This window comes from Zonotrichia leucophrys, chromosome 6 (assembly GCF_028769735.1).
Source record: "Zonotrichia leucophrys gambelii isolate GWCS_2022_RI chromosome 6, RI_Zleu_2.0, whole genome shotgun sequence".
Taxonomy (NCBI): Eukaryota; Metazoa; Chordata; class Aves; order Passeriformes; family Passerellidae; genus Zonotrichia; species Zonotrichia leucophrys.
Genome location: NC_088176.1, coordinates 8,454,924 through 8,469,240, shown reverse-complemented (window position 1 = coordinate 8,469,240; position 14,317 = coordinate 8,454,924). Strand labels below are relative to the sequence as shown.

The following is a 14,317-nucleotide window of genomic DNA, read 5'->3' as shown; positions in this document are numbered from 1 at the left end:
TGAACTTTACCTTCCATGCTGTAGCCACAATTATCAAAGTGTATGTAAGCAAGGGCTGCAAGGAGAGACAAAGCTGTTTGGCTTTATATAAGGTAATTTCTCCCTTACTGCTTCTGTCTTGCTTGTATTTTTAGACTAGCAGGACCACAATGGTGTTGATCCTTTGTCATTGGCACGACTTTAATTATTTTGTTCATGAACTAGCAAGTGATTTTGAGGGCTACAGGGTTTTAGCTCAGATTTTGCTCCAGTATTCAGTGGTTAATTTTTTTCTCCCTGCATGGAATATTTAGTCATGGTTGAACAAATAACAGATGAGCAAGTTTGAGAAAAGTGAAAGCTAATTTAAACCATTGATTCAAGACTGCTGGTATATTCAGAACATTTTTTCTAATGTTTCTGTTAACCTAAACAATTGTATCTACAGCACAAAAGGCAAAAATGCTGGAGTTTTCCATAGCAATGTTCTCAGCCACTTCATCACTTTCTGTGAGGCCAAGTTAATAGTTTTCCTCTCTTTAAAGGATAACACCTGTTCTGCCCACAAACTTAAGGCTCACTTTCTGAAATAATCCCTGCAGTTCTGTCTTAGCCTCTGACTTAAAATACTCAATTCACTATCTGTGTTAGCACAGAAGATCAGCCTGTGTTTCACACCTTTTGGCAACCTGCCACTGAAATCAGAAAAGTTTTTAGAACCAAACAGGTCTGTCTCAATGGTGGGTAGAGAGTGTTTAGAGAAAAGGGTTTTGATGGGAAAATAATGTTATTATCCAGCTTTCCATCAGTTATTCTAAACATACCTCGATTCCTCATAAGTTCTAGAGAGTACCAGTGTTCTAGTTTGATTTCTTATCTTAATCACCTGGGCACTAACATTTATGAAAAAATCTTTAAGATTTTTAGTAGAAATAAAATTTTTAAAAGTAGTAACTTTGGCATGTTTCTCTCATGTCTCCTTTATTATATTCAAGGCAGTTTTTCAGCTTTGCTTTGGTTTATCTGCAGCTTTATCTTTCTAGTTTCTTATTAAATAAAATCTGATTCATACAGGAAGCATTTATATCCAAGTCATGACACCATGAAACATAAATGTAAGCTCCTGATTAAGTTCCTACCTGAGGAGATGCCCAGACTGACCATTTTGTACCTGTTGAGATCCAAAATACTATTTCCATTCTCCTGTTTCTGAATGAGAATCTGGCCACTCCTTCAGGTCATTTTTGTAGGCAGATTGAATCTTTGCTGTTATCCCTCCATCCTGAGGGACCTGAATCTTTGCTAATTCTACCAAAAGCACTTTGTTTTTTCTGTCCTTCAGGCTGTACCACAAAGAAAATGAGCTAGGCTTGATCATGTAACTCACTGTCAACATTTCTGAAAATCTGTGAAGAACTCAGCTAATTGTGCAAATGTGTTTGCATACCCATGATCATGTTCAGCTGTTTAGCTGAACTCTGGGAGCAGTCAAGCCTCATTAACTAACCATATCTTTGGTGAAAGAATTGGGTCTGGCATCTTCATGGACATAAATGCCCTCTAGTGACTGGAGATCACTGTAAAGAGCTGTGCTTTGGATACAGCCTGTGTGTTCCTTGATAAATATCTTGTATGTCTGTCTTGAAGGGTTACTTAGCTGGACTGTTGGCCACTTATGGTCCTGGTCTGTTTTGGGAAAATTCATTGAAGTTTAGGGTTTTTTGAGAAAAAACTCACTCTTTATTCTTTAACTCCATGTTTAGACTGAAGGTATTATATGTGAGAAACCCCTCACAAAAGCTGGGCATTGTGTTTGCTCAGCTTTTCCTTCTCTCCTCTTTCTCAGATAACATGAGCAGATGATAGCTGTCACATTCCCTGACAACCCTCAGTGCCTTGTTTTTCCCCCAGTATGGAGCAGCACATCTGCAACCAGTATTACTGGGTCTAACTGTGCTTCTGTCTTGTTCCACAACTGGAATAACTTAATTCTCCTTAATGAGCAGGAGAACTGGGAATAGGAGGATTGAGACTGCTTGCTTCTGTTCCCATATCTTACTGTGAGATAACTTGTACAAGCAGAGCTTTAATATTTTTAATTTTTTTTCTTAAAAGCTCTTGGATCCCTAATTCCTGGTTTCTGCTTCTGTTAGCAGGGGTTCAGAGATCCAAGGAGCCCTCTTGCAGAGAAAGTACAAGATGCCCATTGCCTTTGCTTTTTAGCAAAGTGCCAACCCCTCAGGAGAAGACCCTGGCACTGCTGCTCATTGGATGGATGGGTCTGCTCCCAATACAAGCTTTCACCAGTGGAGACAAAGACCATTGAAGCTGCACTCAGCCAGTGCCTTGACTCTAGACCTCATCCAAGCTGTCAGCAGACCAAGAGATGTCTCTCATCCACCTGACTGGGAGACACAGGTGTTGCCCACTGGCACAAGGTGTGACAGCCACATTTCCACACTGGAGCCAGGCACCCTGGCCATGCCATGCTGGCCATCCTCTACAGCCTCTGACCGCCCAGCTTGGACCTGCTGTGCCTCATGCAAACCCCCTGGTGTGTTCTGAGGTGGATCCCTGGAATTCCTCCTTCCCTGCTCCCAGCCCATCCTTATCCTGCAGTGAGTGCAGGCTGCTGCAGCCCTGCCGTGCCCACGCTGCACTGCTGCTGCTGCTGCTGGTGCTCTGCATGCCAGCCCATCACTGCCAACCAGCTGCTGCTGCTGCTCTGCATGTACTCACCCTGCATGCTTTGGTTTGGGTTGTGTTCCCTTTAATGCTGCTAATCCCCAAATCTTATGTAGGACGAACGCAGGACAGCTGAAGAATGGTTCTTTTTTTGGCGAGAGAGCCTTGCAAAGCTCTGCAGTCAGCATGTGAGTGCTGTCTGGGGAGCTGATCTTGGCTGTGTCTCAGGGTGGCTGAAGGTTTCACATTAGTCTGGGCTGATTTGTTTGGAGCTCTTTTTGCACTAGGGTGCTTGCAATATCTGCTATACAAACATATTCTGTGTGCTTTCATGCACGTGTGTTATTTTCCATGTTGCTCTTATAAGGATTTGCCATTGCTATTCATACTCCTGTCCCTTTTGGGTGTCATTACCTTCTGCCATGATAATTAAACCAAAAAGGGGGAGGTGGAAAATAACCATACAAATAAAAACTACGGACTAGTCATATTTGACAAAGGCATCAATGTTAAAACAGAGGTTTTCAATACCATGACTGCTTCCTTGTTATGCCTAGCTGAGGGAAAATGCAACTGATGTTGTGTTTTTTAGTGATTAAGTGGTTAATGATTTAATGAACTAAAAAAAATCTCATTTGTTGCATCCCTTGGACTCAGAAAAAACCTCAAAGAGCTGATTTTCTGTGTACCTCAGTCCAATATTGCTACCTGCTGGGATATGAACACAATCTCTAAATAAATTGCAAGTGGCCTTGGGCAAATGGAAGAGTTTCGCTTTGATCTTGCTAGAGAGAATGAACTCAAATGTTCAATCAATCAAATTCATAACTTCTAGCTACAATCGGCCTGACAACAGCCTATTATTTATTTTTAAAATCATATATTTCATTATTGCAAAACACACAGTCTCTCGTGGGGGGAAAAGCCTAAATTATTGATAAGCCTTGTATGTGACTGAGTTTGTTGGTTTTGACATGCTTGTCACTAACTATTGTCAGGAAGAATTTACTAAGATGTTTAGTCTGAAAAGTTGGCCAGGAATGTGTGTTGTGCCACATTTAAACCGGGTAGAGAAAACTTTAATAGCTGCTTTCTTCTTGAATTCCTAGTTGGTAAAGACAGCTGAAGGCAGACTGGGCTTTCTAGTGTGAAAACAATGCCTTAGAACAAGCACCCTTTGTTTTAATTGCTGCAAACCAGATGATTCAGGCTCTGAAATTATCCATGAGCTGGGGATATGAAACTTTTACTTGATTTGTGTATTTCTGGAAACAGCAATTCTCAGTCTGCAGAATATTTATGTGTACAGAAAAAGGAGAACAATTAACCCCACACCTCAAGAGTCTGTTTTCACTAGTGTTTGCCAAAAGCATCTGAGGAGTGGGTAAGGTAAGAGTGTATGAGGGAAGTCTGTAGGGAGAGTCATCCTATTTTACAAAAGCATTTATAGAGCTGTTGTAATGAGTAGTTTCTCCAGCCCAGCTGGAGTTTGTGTCTGTGCAAACACCTGGATGCAGCTCCCACATCCCACAGGGACCCCATGCCTGATCTGTCCCTGTGTGCCTGGTACTGGGTAGGGTTTTGTAGGAGAGCCACCACCTCTTCACTCCCCACTGCTATTTATGTGACCCTTATGGGCCTTACATGTCTGTAAATAACTACCAACAGTTCCTTCTTGCTGATGCAACTCTGGAGCAGATCGAGGGACACCTCTGATCCATAATATAACCAAAAATCTGCAGAATTATTTAAAATCTAAAGTGTCACACAGTCGTAGGGTTTGACAGAGAATTCTGAAGATAATTTTAATGCGAAGGTGATCGTATTACCAAATCAAAGTGATTGAAATAAAACTTGCTTTTCTTCTAAATTCTGGCTCTCTCTGCAGAGTCTAAATAAGTCATTTTATTCAACTTAGTATAACACTGATCTTTTTCTTTTTGGTTTTGGCATGGCTTGATTCAAAATGAAATATTTCAGGTCACCAAAAGAAGAAAAACTAAATGTTGTCATAATCCCCAGAATGTTCTTTCAGTAAGATACTGAAATTATCATTTTAGTTTTTCTGGCTGTACTTGCTCCCAAACAATTTGTTCCATGAACTTTCAGATGATATTTCATAATTTTCTGTTGACTTCACAACAGTGGAGTATCCCAGGGGTTACAAGTTCCATGAGAAGGTTGTGGAAAAGCTTAGCAGGAGGACTGATTGAACCAAACTTTAACAATCTGAAAGCTGTGAATCTCACCCAAGGCTTTCCAGGGTGCCTCTGCAGACCCTGCAAAGAGGGGCCCTTCCAGGGCATGGTTTGCCTTGTGCTGAAGCAGTTGAGCATGGACAACCTTTCTCCACATTACTTTTATAAGTTCTATTTGCATTTTTGACAGATTTTCTTGTGTCCTTGTTTTAGCTGCTGCCACTGTTTCATGGTTTGTCAGAAGCAACAGTGCAAAAAATCTCCAAACCCTTCCAGGTGCCTCTATTCAGATGTGTCAGAAACAGCACCAGAGGAGCAACAGGCAGCTCCAATAAATCCTGGGGGCTTTGGGAGCTTCCCTTCCTGGTGCCTGCTGGGCAGCTCCGAGCATGAACTCACACCGTTTTCCTGCTCTGTGTCACATATGGCAGCCCTATTTGCACCCAGGCTTGGGTCCAGGCTGTGGATGCCTTTTGAGCCCCACACCAATTCACACTTGTTGCAAAGCCTGGAAAATTAAGCCTTTCTTTAGGCTTTACTCCCGTGGCATCATTGCACCATGTAATTATAGAGACTGTAATGTTATTTTATTATGAAGGTTTAGCAAGATGAGCAGTTTGGGACACACTTAATGCCTAACATGCAGTTCAGCTTGGCTTTGATTTCCGTTATGAGATTTATTATCGCAGGGAATACACACTTCACTTAACTCTGCTGTGTGCCTGTCTAAGCTGCTACAGCAGACTTTTTAAAACTAGAAAGATTCATTTGTTCTTTTTAATGTCTGGGACTAAACTTTTGCATGGAAGGAATGTGTTGCCTAAATATAATGTGATCCTTCCAGGTATATAGTGGGATAGAATAATTTGCTTTATATCTGTTTTTGTCTGAGAAGTATTTCAAAGATCTTTCCTGCCCAGGTTTCCATAGGGCTCTAAGCGACTGTTGTCTGTTTTCAGAAGTTCACAGGTCTATCAAAATGTACAAATCATATCTCTTCCCTCTTAGCACACACACTGGCTCAGATCATTGTGGGGAGACAGTGCCAGCGTTGTGTACTTTGCCAGATGCTTAGCTGCTGTGATAATGAGGGTTATTAAGAGAACAGGGATATTAGCTGCTGCAATCCATGATAGTGGGGGACTGTGCCTGATGACTCAGAAAGTCTCCTCAGCTGCTGTGTTCTTGTGTTTAAGGAAGGTGGTGTTTGTTACCTGCCAAGCAGCCTCTGATTTACAATCTCAAAGCACCGTGAAGTGTCAACACCAAATTAATTTCTTTGTGTGTCGGTTGTGATCTCAGACAGTCCCTTCTGATACGTGGTGGTTATGGAAGAGTGGTAAATTCAACTCTGAGGTTGTTTTGGTTTTTTGGCTTAAGTGAACATCAGAGGAAATCCTTCCCTTTTTACTCAACTGTGCTATTGAGAAGAGCGGAGCAATGGCTCAGCTATGCAGCTGGAGTCAGTTGGAAGTGTTTTCAAAGGAAAAACAGCACTTGAAAACTGGATTGTCCTGTGATTTCTCTTAACCAGGTACATTTTGCTGTTAACTATAATAATGTAGTCCTAAGCAAGCCACACACCATCTGTTTATCAACTTATCCACTTGGAAGCGAGCACGCAGCAGGCAATTCTGCTGCTGTAGGTGGCTCAGCCATGGCACCTCTGGGGACAATAATTATCAATCACTTCTGTCTGAATTAGGATACCCTCTGCACCAGCTCACAACAAGAGCAGATGTTGGAAGTTAACCACACATGCCTGCACAGGGGACCAGTAGAACAGGTTTGTCACGCAGGACAGGATCCTGTTGCCATTTTGTGTGTCAGAAATTATTCATTGACTTCAGCAGCCACAGAGTTTCGGCCATGGCTTGGAGTGCACGTAGCAAGGGTTTGTTTATGAGGAGTTTTGATAGCACAGCAACACCTACTGCCTCCAGGTTTGGGGCATGAGACAGCTGGACATTTTTCTAGAGAACCTGTGCATGGTGCTGCCTCAGCCTGTGTTGGTTTTCTTTCCCAGTCCAGTAATTCATCACAGCATTTCATGGCTTTGAAACCTGGAGTTCAAGGACACCTTTTTGCCCAGGCAAGCAATGGTGGGCTTTATACATACACCATTTGTGGGCACTTCTGAAGGAACCAAAAGTGACCTCTGATTATTTGCTTCTGGATTTTGCATGTGAGGCTCTCCATTTGCATAATGGCATGTTAATATACCAAAAATAAAAACCTTTTCTACAGAAAGTAGAAACCATATAGACAACCTGATGCTTTCTCCAGGTGAAAAGTGGAAGTAAACAAATCAGGCAGCGTAGGATGGTTCAGTTCCTTGCCCTTGCTGTGAAAAACTTTCTAATTTCCTCATGTTCTTGGGATGCTGCTCACCTGCATCACATGCTTTATCAACATTTAATTATAGGCAATTATCTGTTTCCTCAAAAACATAATTATTGATGCATTTAATATCCACCCTTAGCCTGGCCACAATAAACTAGAGAAATAGAGCTTTATGCCTAAAGAGAAGCTGATTTATTCTAGCAGTGTAGTTGTAATGGGACTCTGTGAAATAACAAAGGGACAAAAATGAAGCAAGAGGATGATAATCAGTACACACAGGCTGGAAGAATCATGTACCAGGCTTGGATGGCAGCTGGCCCAGGCTGGCATGAAGCAGTGGGAGATTGAGGGTGCCCAGGTTCCCAGCAGAGCTCCATCCACCCCTGCTCTGACTGCATGGGCAGTGCTGAGCTCCAGACTCCACCTGCTCAGAGCATTTCCAGCTCTTGTCCTCGCCCTGGTTTTTGATACATACAGGTGTGATATCTCAAGCTGGTCCATGAAGCTCCCTGGGAACTCTCATTGTGCAGCACCATTGCTGCTGCTGGTGGGCTTCCCCCTGTTAAATGGAACACCTTGGGTTTTGCCATGCTGTGGTGTTGTTTGGAGGTGTCCTGCTCCCAGGGAGAGCAGCCTCTGGGCACAGAACCACTCATCAATGTCCATCCTGATCCTGGCACTCAGCTTACTGTCTATCCACCAGCTTTAGATTCACTGTATTTGTGGGGGACTTGATTTCACAGGGACAGTGGAAAAGATTTGACTCCATGACTGACTTTCCTAGAATGACACTGACAATGGTTGATGGCCGATTTCTGTTGGTCTCATTGTGTTATTTTAGTTCAACTTCTTAAACCATAAAGTGCTTATATTCCCATTTTTATCCCCGTGGTAGCACAAACTGCAACTCATCTTCTGGATATAAGATGTGGTTATCTCTAAATGCATGGGAGAGAGTGGATTATGCAAATATGCTTATTACTCTGCTGTGGTGCTTTTGGTGGTTTGTTTGTGCTTATTTTGTCTTTGGTTTATTTTTAATTCTAGCTCATTAACACTTGAGGCAACGTGCATTTTCCCTGCAATCTGAAGACAAAATCACAGGAAAAAAGATTGTTGCCACCTCTATTATGCCTGGGCTGAGACATTAAAAACAAAGAGGCTGCACATTGTTGACCAAGCCTCTCTTAAATCCCCCCAGCTCCCCTTATGTCAGTCCTTGTTTTCTCACTCCTGAGCTGAAAGTATCAACCAGGAGCAAACATACAATGTTTTTGTAGTTGTTTCCTTAGAAATTGGGCAGTTCTGCTACACCTTAATTGCATATGTGGCAGATCCTGTCATAAGTTGTTCTGACAAAAAGGCCAGGGAACCTTAATATTTTTGTTTACAGTATGCTAAACAGATGTTTTTTTCAGTGTAGAGATAAGACTACATTAAATATGATTTTATAAATAGAGGCTCTCACAGCTCAGCTCCTCTCGGGACTGCTCTGATTTGCTTGCTGGATGATTATAATGGGTTTTTAATTACACCTGTTAGCCAAGGTGTATATCAGAACTAAATTACAAAGCACCTTACAGTCAAGATTTTTCCAATGTACAATGAGCTGAAAAACACTTTTTGTCCATAAGGACAAAGAAATTATTTTTCACATTATCAGAATTACAGAGGCTTTCTGGGCAAACATAGTGATAACACAGTAGATTAAGAAAGACAAACTTTTTCATTATTTTTCTTATTTGTTTATTTTGGAAGGTGCTTAGTAATTACTGCCAGCAAGTTTAACTCCTTGTGAGCAGTTAACTAAGCCTCTGGTGGTTTTCATACTTGGTGAAGTTTGCAGCAGGTTATTTTCTCTTGGGTTTTTTTCTAATTTTTTTTCATAGGAATGAAGAAGGCCAACTGTGACATTAAAAAAACCCAAATACCCTCCAAACAAAAAAATCCTACCCAAAACTAAAAGACTTGCATTTAGAAGAATGAGGACAAATTATTTTCATCCTTGAAAGAAAAACATTTAGAATAGTTCAATCTCTTTTGGGTCATCTGCAGCTGTCACTTAGGCTGAGAGGTACCTCTAGCTGCCATGAGGAGTTTGACAGCTGGAATCACAAAGGAGTGGCTATTTTGGTCATTTATGAATGCTCAGTGAAGTTACAGGAGCACAATAATTCCATATAAACAATGACTGAGGCAATATTTAGAACAGGCTCACTTAGTGCAAGCTCTCAAATACATTATTTCAAACATAAATGTCAGGCTGATCCAGGTCCTGCTGAGGGCAGTGGAAATAGACCCAGTTTCAAAGTTTTGGTTATGATTACGACCACATCCAATATCTTTTGAATTTACCTGAAACACAGGGTGAAGTTTCTGAAAGCACTGATGTGAATTTGGCTTCCAGCTGCAGAAGTTGATTGAAACATTTTTGGACATTTCATCGCTATCGTGGTGTGCTTTTAGCCAGGAGTTGTTGTGTGTTGTTGTGTGTTTCTTTTTAGCCAGGAGTTGTTGTGTGTTGTTGTGCGTTTCTTTTAGCCAGGAGTTGTTGTGTGCTGTTGTGTGTTTCTTTTTAGCAGGAGTTGTTGTGTGTTTCCATCCACTGAAGCACACGGTGGCTTGAACATCAGAAGATCTGGGAAGGCCAGAAGGGATGTGCTTTGCAGGGCTGCCCCTTCTGGGTCTGTGCACAGACGGAGGTTGATGGATTTGCTGGGACGCCCAACTGTTTATGTCTTAACCCAGCAAAAGGTGACTGGCCAACCCGCATCTTTGTTTTAGAGCATGGCATCTGTTGAATTCCAGACTTGCACAAGGAGAGCCCACCAGTGGTGTCTCAGGGACATCCAGATGTGTTTGAAAAAGCCCTGTGTGCAATGAGGGCTTTGAGTGTTGGATGATTATAAGATGCCTGTTGTTTATCCTTTTATAAAATTATTTTTTCCAATTTCACACAAGGAAGCCACCATGCACCTCCCATGTTTGTTTTTCACCTTCTGGGTGTGCCAGCATGCAGGGACACTGCTGGTCCTGGGAATGGCACAAGCTGTGGTGCCTGGCAGCCCAAGCTGCACTGCTCCAAAAACTGTTTAAAGAGTGTGGAGTTCAGCTAACCTGTCTTGACTCGTGACATGTGTCAGGAAGAGCCATTTCACTGTGCAAGTGAGTCTTTTGCTCTGTCTTTCAGAATAATTTTTTGACTTATTGGTGGTTTTAGGGAACTGATTACAATAACTTTGTAGGTCCGAACTTCTCTGAAAAGCACAAGAGCAGGTGCTTCCATAGTTTGTCTCTTAAATGCAGAAGGCTGCTCAGAAAATATGCTTGTCTCAGAGTGTAAAAAGACATTTTTTGGTTGTTACAACCTGGGTAATACTGACCCCAACTGTTTGCCCCTTTAGCAGCTCAGCACTGCCTAGTGAAAAGAACAAGAAATTTCTTTTTCCCATGTGTTATGAGAAGGGGAGGGCTTGTTTCTTTACAAAATTTTGGGAAACTAAAAACTCCTCTGTAAAGAAAAAAGGGTGGATATCAAAGTAACGAATGGTGAAATAGTCACCTGCAGATACCATTGTTTAAAAGCTGTGCAGTCCAAGGACATTAGTCAGGCATAGGAAAGGAAAAAGTGCAAAAAGCAAAGCTGATTGCCATATTTACCCTGCCTTGGTGAACTTACCCACAGGGCAGCCTTCCCTGCTGGGTTTATTGCCCATAAATGTGCACATGTACTGAGGAGGCAGTATCTCTATTCTTGCCTCATATATCTTTCAGAGAGAATGAACTTGCTGTGTTTCTGAAGGTATTGCTTAATGGCCAAGGGGTAAATGGACCACTTGAGATAAGCCATATTTGAAGGAGCCTCTAGGCATGTTGTTCATGAACTTTAATTTTTCCCTGAGTGGAACTGGAAGACAATAAGCTGAATGTTGAAAGGTGATGATGGAAAAGTAACACAAAAAGAAGAGGTAGGAGGAAATGCAGCACATAACAAAGTAAGAAGATATGAGTATATGGGAAAATGGAAGAAATGGAAATGAAGAAAGATATCAGTGAGGCAGCTGGTACTAAGTGATTGGTCCTAAGATGAACCATCAGAGCAGATTTTATTAGCTCATTTTATTATTCTCAGGCAGAGAGAAATTGACTGTAGTATATTGCTTGGACTCTGTTTTCAGACACTGTTTTCAGCCAATACAAGTGTTAATGCTGGTTTGAATGAAGCATTTTAGAGTTTCATAGAGAAAAATGGAATATGACCTCCCTAGGCTCTAATCCTATGGTGAACAGTGGTGTTGTCCTTTGTGCTGATTCCAGTCCTAGTGAAATTCAGAGGGTTCACCCATACAGGGTGTCATCAAACTTCAGAGGAGCTCCTGTTAGCACCAGGTCAAAGGCTGACAAAAAGAGAGGCTAACTATGCTTCCTTCTCTTTCGGAAATGCCAAAATAGTGGCTGAATCTTGTTTTGGTTTAGATGTGGCACATTAGAGCTGGCATGGTTGCAAATGTCAGTTGGTTTGGGGAGTAATGCTTATTATTATGCACAGGTCCTGATAGAGCCATGAGCACAGAGTATAGAAGGCCAGATCTGTAACAGGTATGAATTTTCTACACAAAAATCTCTTCTGTTCCATTGAACCAAACGGTTCCTTCACATGTTAGGTGTCTGCCATTTCTTGCTGGGTGTTGCCAGTCAGGACTCTTCCCAAATGTTCTCCTCATTGCTCTGCTGGCTTTGGCCAGTGTGGGGTGGCTGGCACAGCCCCTCCTAAGTGAGCACAGCAGGACTGCCAGTTTCTGACTTTCTTGTTTTCACAGGGGAAGCAACAGTGCAATAACTGTATAACTTCCCTGATGTTGCTGACTTGAAACGAACCCAGGTAGCATGTTTATCACAGATCACAGCTCTCTTTCAGAAATCAAATTACCTTTGATCTCCAAATCCTCCATTTATTATCATTCAAGACCACAAAGCCTGATTCATAAAAATGAAGGTAGAACCATGTTGAAGAAGCTGGGTCTGACCTCTGTTGTTCCTCCTTTCCTGAGGTGTTGGAGCCCACATGAGGGGACTCACATGCTTTAAGGCCCCCAAATGACAGAAGAGTGCACTGGCAGTAAAAAGAGACACACTGTAGGGTTGTGGCAACCGGAGTACACAGCGTTATAACAAGTAGCTCTCCAGTTGCTGTCAGCCTTGACAAGCACCCTATTGAAATGCAGATGCCTCCTCCTTGCACCCAACACAGCAAATGGTTCAGCTAGAGTAGGTTCCTCTGGCTCTAATGAGAAAGAAGGGAGAGGATGAGCTTTTGATAATACCTAATCATCTCGGCTTGTCTGTGCCTCAGGGTAGGGCAGTATCATGCAGGTGCTCTGTGCATTATCCTGTTGTGAAATTTAATATTTGGCCTATCTTACCCACAGCCCAGCCAGGAAGATGCAGTGGTATCTGAGGATTTGTTCCCTATTTTTTGACTTTGTGGCAGTAAGTGGGAATGACCTCAACCTTGACAGGAGATGAAATTTTATAAGCATTTACCTACAGGTGGATGTTAATAAATGTTTCTTGCATTCCAATATCCTTCCACTTAAACATTATTAGTAAAATCTTCCTTCTTCCTTTAATCACCGGAGCTAGACATTTCTGAGCTTTTGAAAAGAGACAAACACGCAACAAATCGCGCTTGACTAATTTTGTTAAATTCTACAGAAAAGCAAATGTGAAGTCAAGTCTCTAGAGGTCGAGTCTTTGGCAAGAGGAATTTATAAGCGGAGTACTATTTGTTCTCTGATTATTTGCTCCGCTGACAGTAGATGAAGAAAAGACGAAGCAGAAGATTTGTGCTAATTTAGAAAAATGTTTGAAAATGTTTGCCTTGCAAATCCAAATATATTAGCTAAATGTTATTGAATAATAATGAGAATGGGCGTTTATTGACTGAAGGACTTTGGAACTATGCAAAATTAATTTGTATTTATTTAACACTGCCTTTCAATGGATCTTTGTTCATGTTTCTGCAGCTTGGATTTCCTTGCAAGAGCTGATCTCTTTTTATAGCACTTCCTTATTTTAGTAACCAGCCTAAGTGCCTTGGTTCCCTAACAAAGCTTGAAGAAGAAACGAAGTAAATATACAAAGCAAGGGCTTGCTTCTCAGAGGTGCTATTGTTTGTACAATGGTAAAGAGCCGGCATCTCCGCTGAGGCCTGGGCCACCTCTTGCTGGATGTGTAGTAACCCCAAATCTTCCCAGACAAATGGCTGAAAGAAAAGAGCTCTGTTATCTTTGACTTGCAGGCAGAGAGCTGAAGTGGGGAGCAAGCAGGAGAGCCATCCCAGTCCCTGGCAGCAGTGATCTGGGCTTCCCCAAGCCACAACCCCTTACCCCAAGCACCATTCCCTCCTCTCATCCTCAATGAAACTCTCCACCTGATGCCTTTTTCTTACACAAAGAGAAATGTTTCATCAGACTAAAATGAAGAAGGATGAGAGTCGTGGGTAAGGAGATCTGAGAAGGACTTACTAGCAAAGTGTAGTTATTAAAAGTGAAAAATCAAGATCTCGCCAATCTTTCATACAAAGATGATGTTGTCCAGCCCATGCCCACGTGTGGGATGTGAAATTAGTTGAATGCATCCTCTTCCTCAATCTTCCAGCACCCTGGGTGCCTTCCTGGTGTTTATGCATCCCATTCTGCTGTTTCCTGAAGCACAGCAGCGCTCAATCCTGTGTGGTCAGCTCTCTGCTGAATGCCATTCCCCTGTGGAGCATGGCCAGGTGTTGGTTAACAGACTGGGGCTGCAAAGACCCCCATCTCTCCTGCTGCACCCCATATAAAGGGCAGCTGGGCTCATTTCATCCCTGTACGTCCTTTGTGGTGCAGGAGCCTGTTTAATCCTTCTTCCTCACTGGGATGGGATTGAGCAACCCCTAAATCCTTTCTGGTGTCTTCCCCAACAGCTCCATCGAGGGCACACTACAGCTTTCTGCTGCTCCAGGGGGCTGGTGGTGCAGACTCAACGTATCTTTATGTCTCTGTGGAGCACAGAGGGTTGGTTATCCAATCCCCTTTCATAACAGCCATTCACATGTCAAAGATTTTGCCCTC

At 42.3% G+C, this 14,317-nt stretch overlaps 1 protein-coding gene across 1 annotated transcript in view; it reads left to right on the top strand.

Annotated features, from left to right (window-relative positions):
- Positions 1-621: 621 nt before the first annotated feature.
- HABP2 (hyaluronan binding protein 2) overlaps positions 622-14,317 on the top strand; it is a 64,420-nt gene continuing 50,724 nt past the window's right edge. Inside the window, exons 1-2 of the mRNA XM_064716318.1 lie at positions 622-706; positions 2,136-2,417. The gene's annotated coding sequence lies outside the window, so the exon portion shown is untranslated. The remainder of the gene's footprint in view (positions 707-2,135; positions 2,418-14,317) is intronic.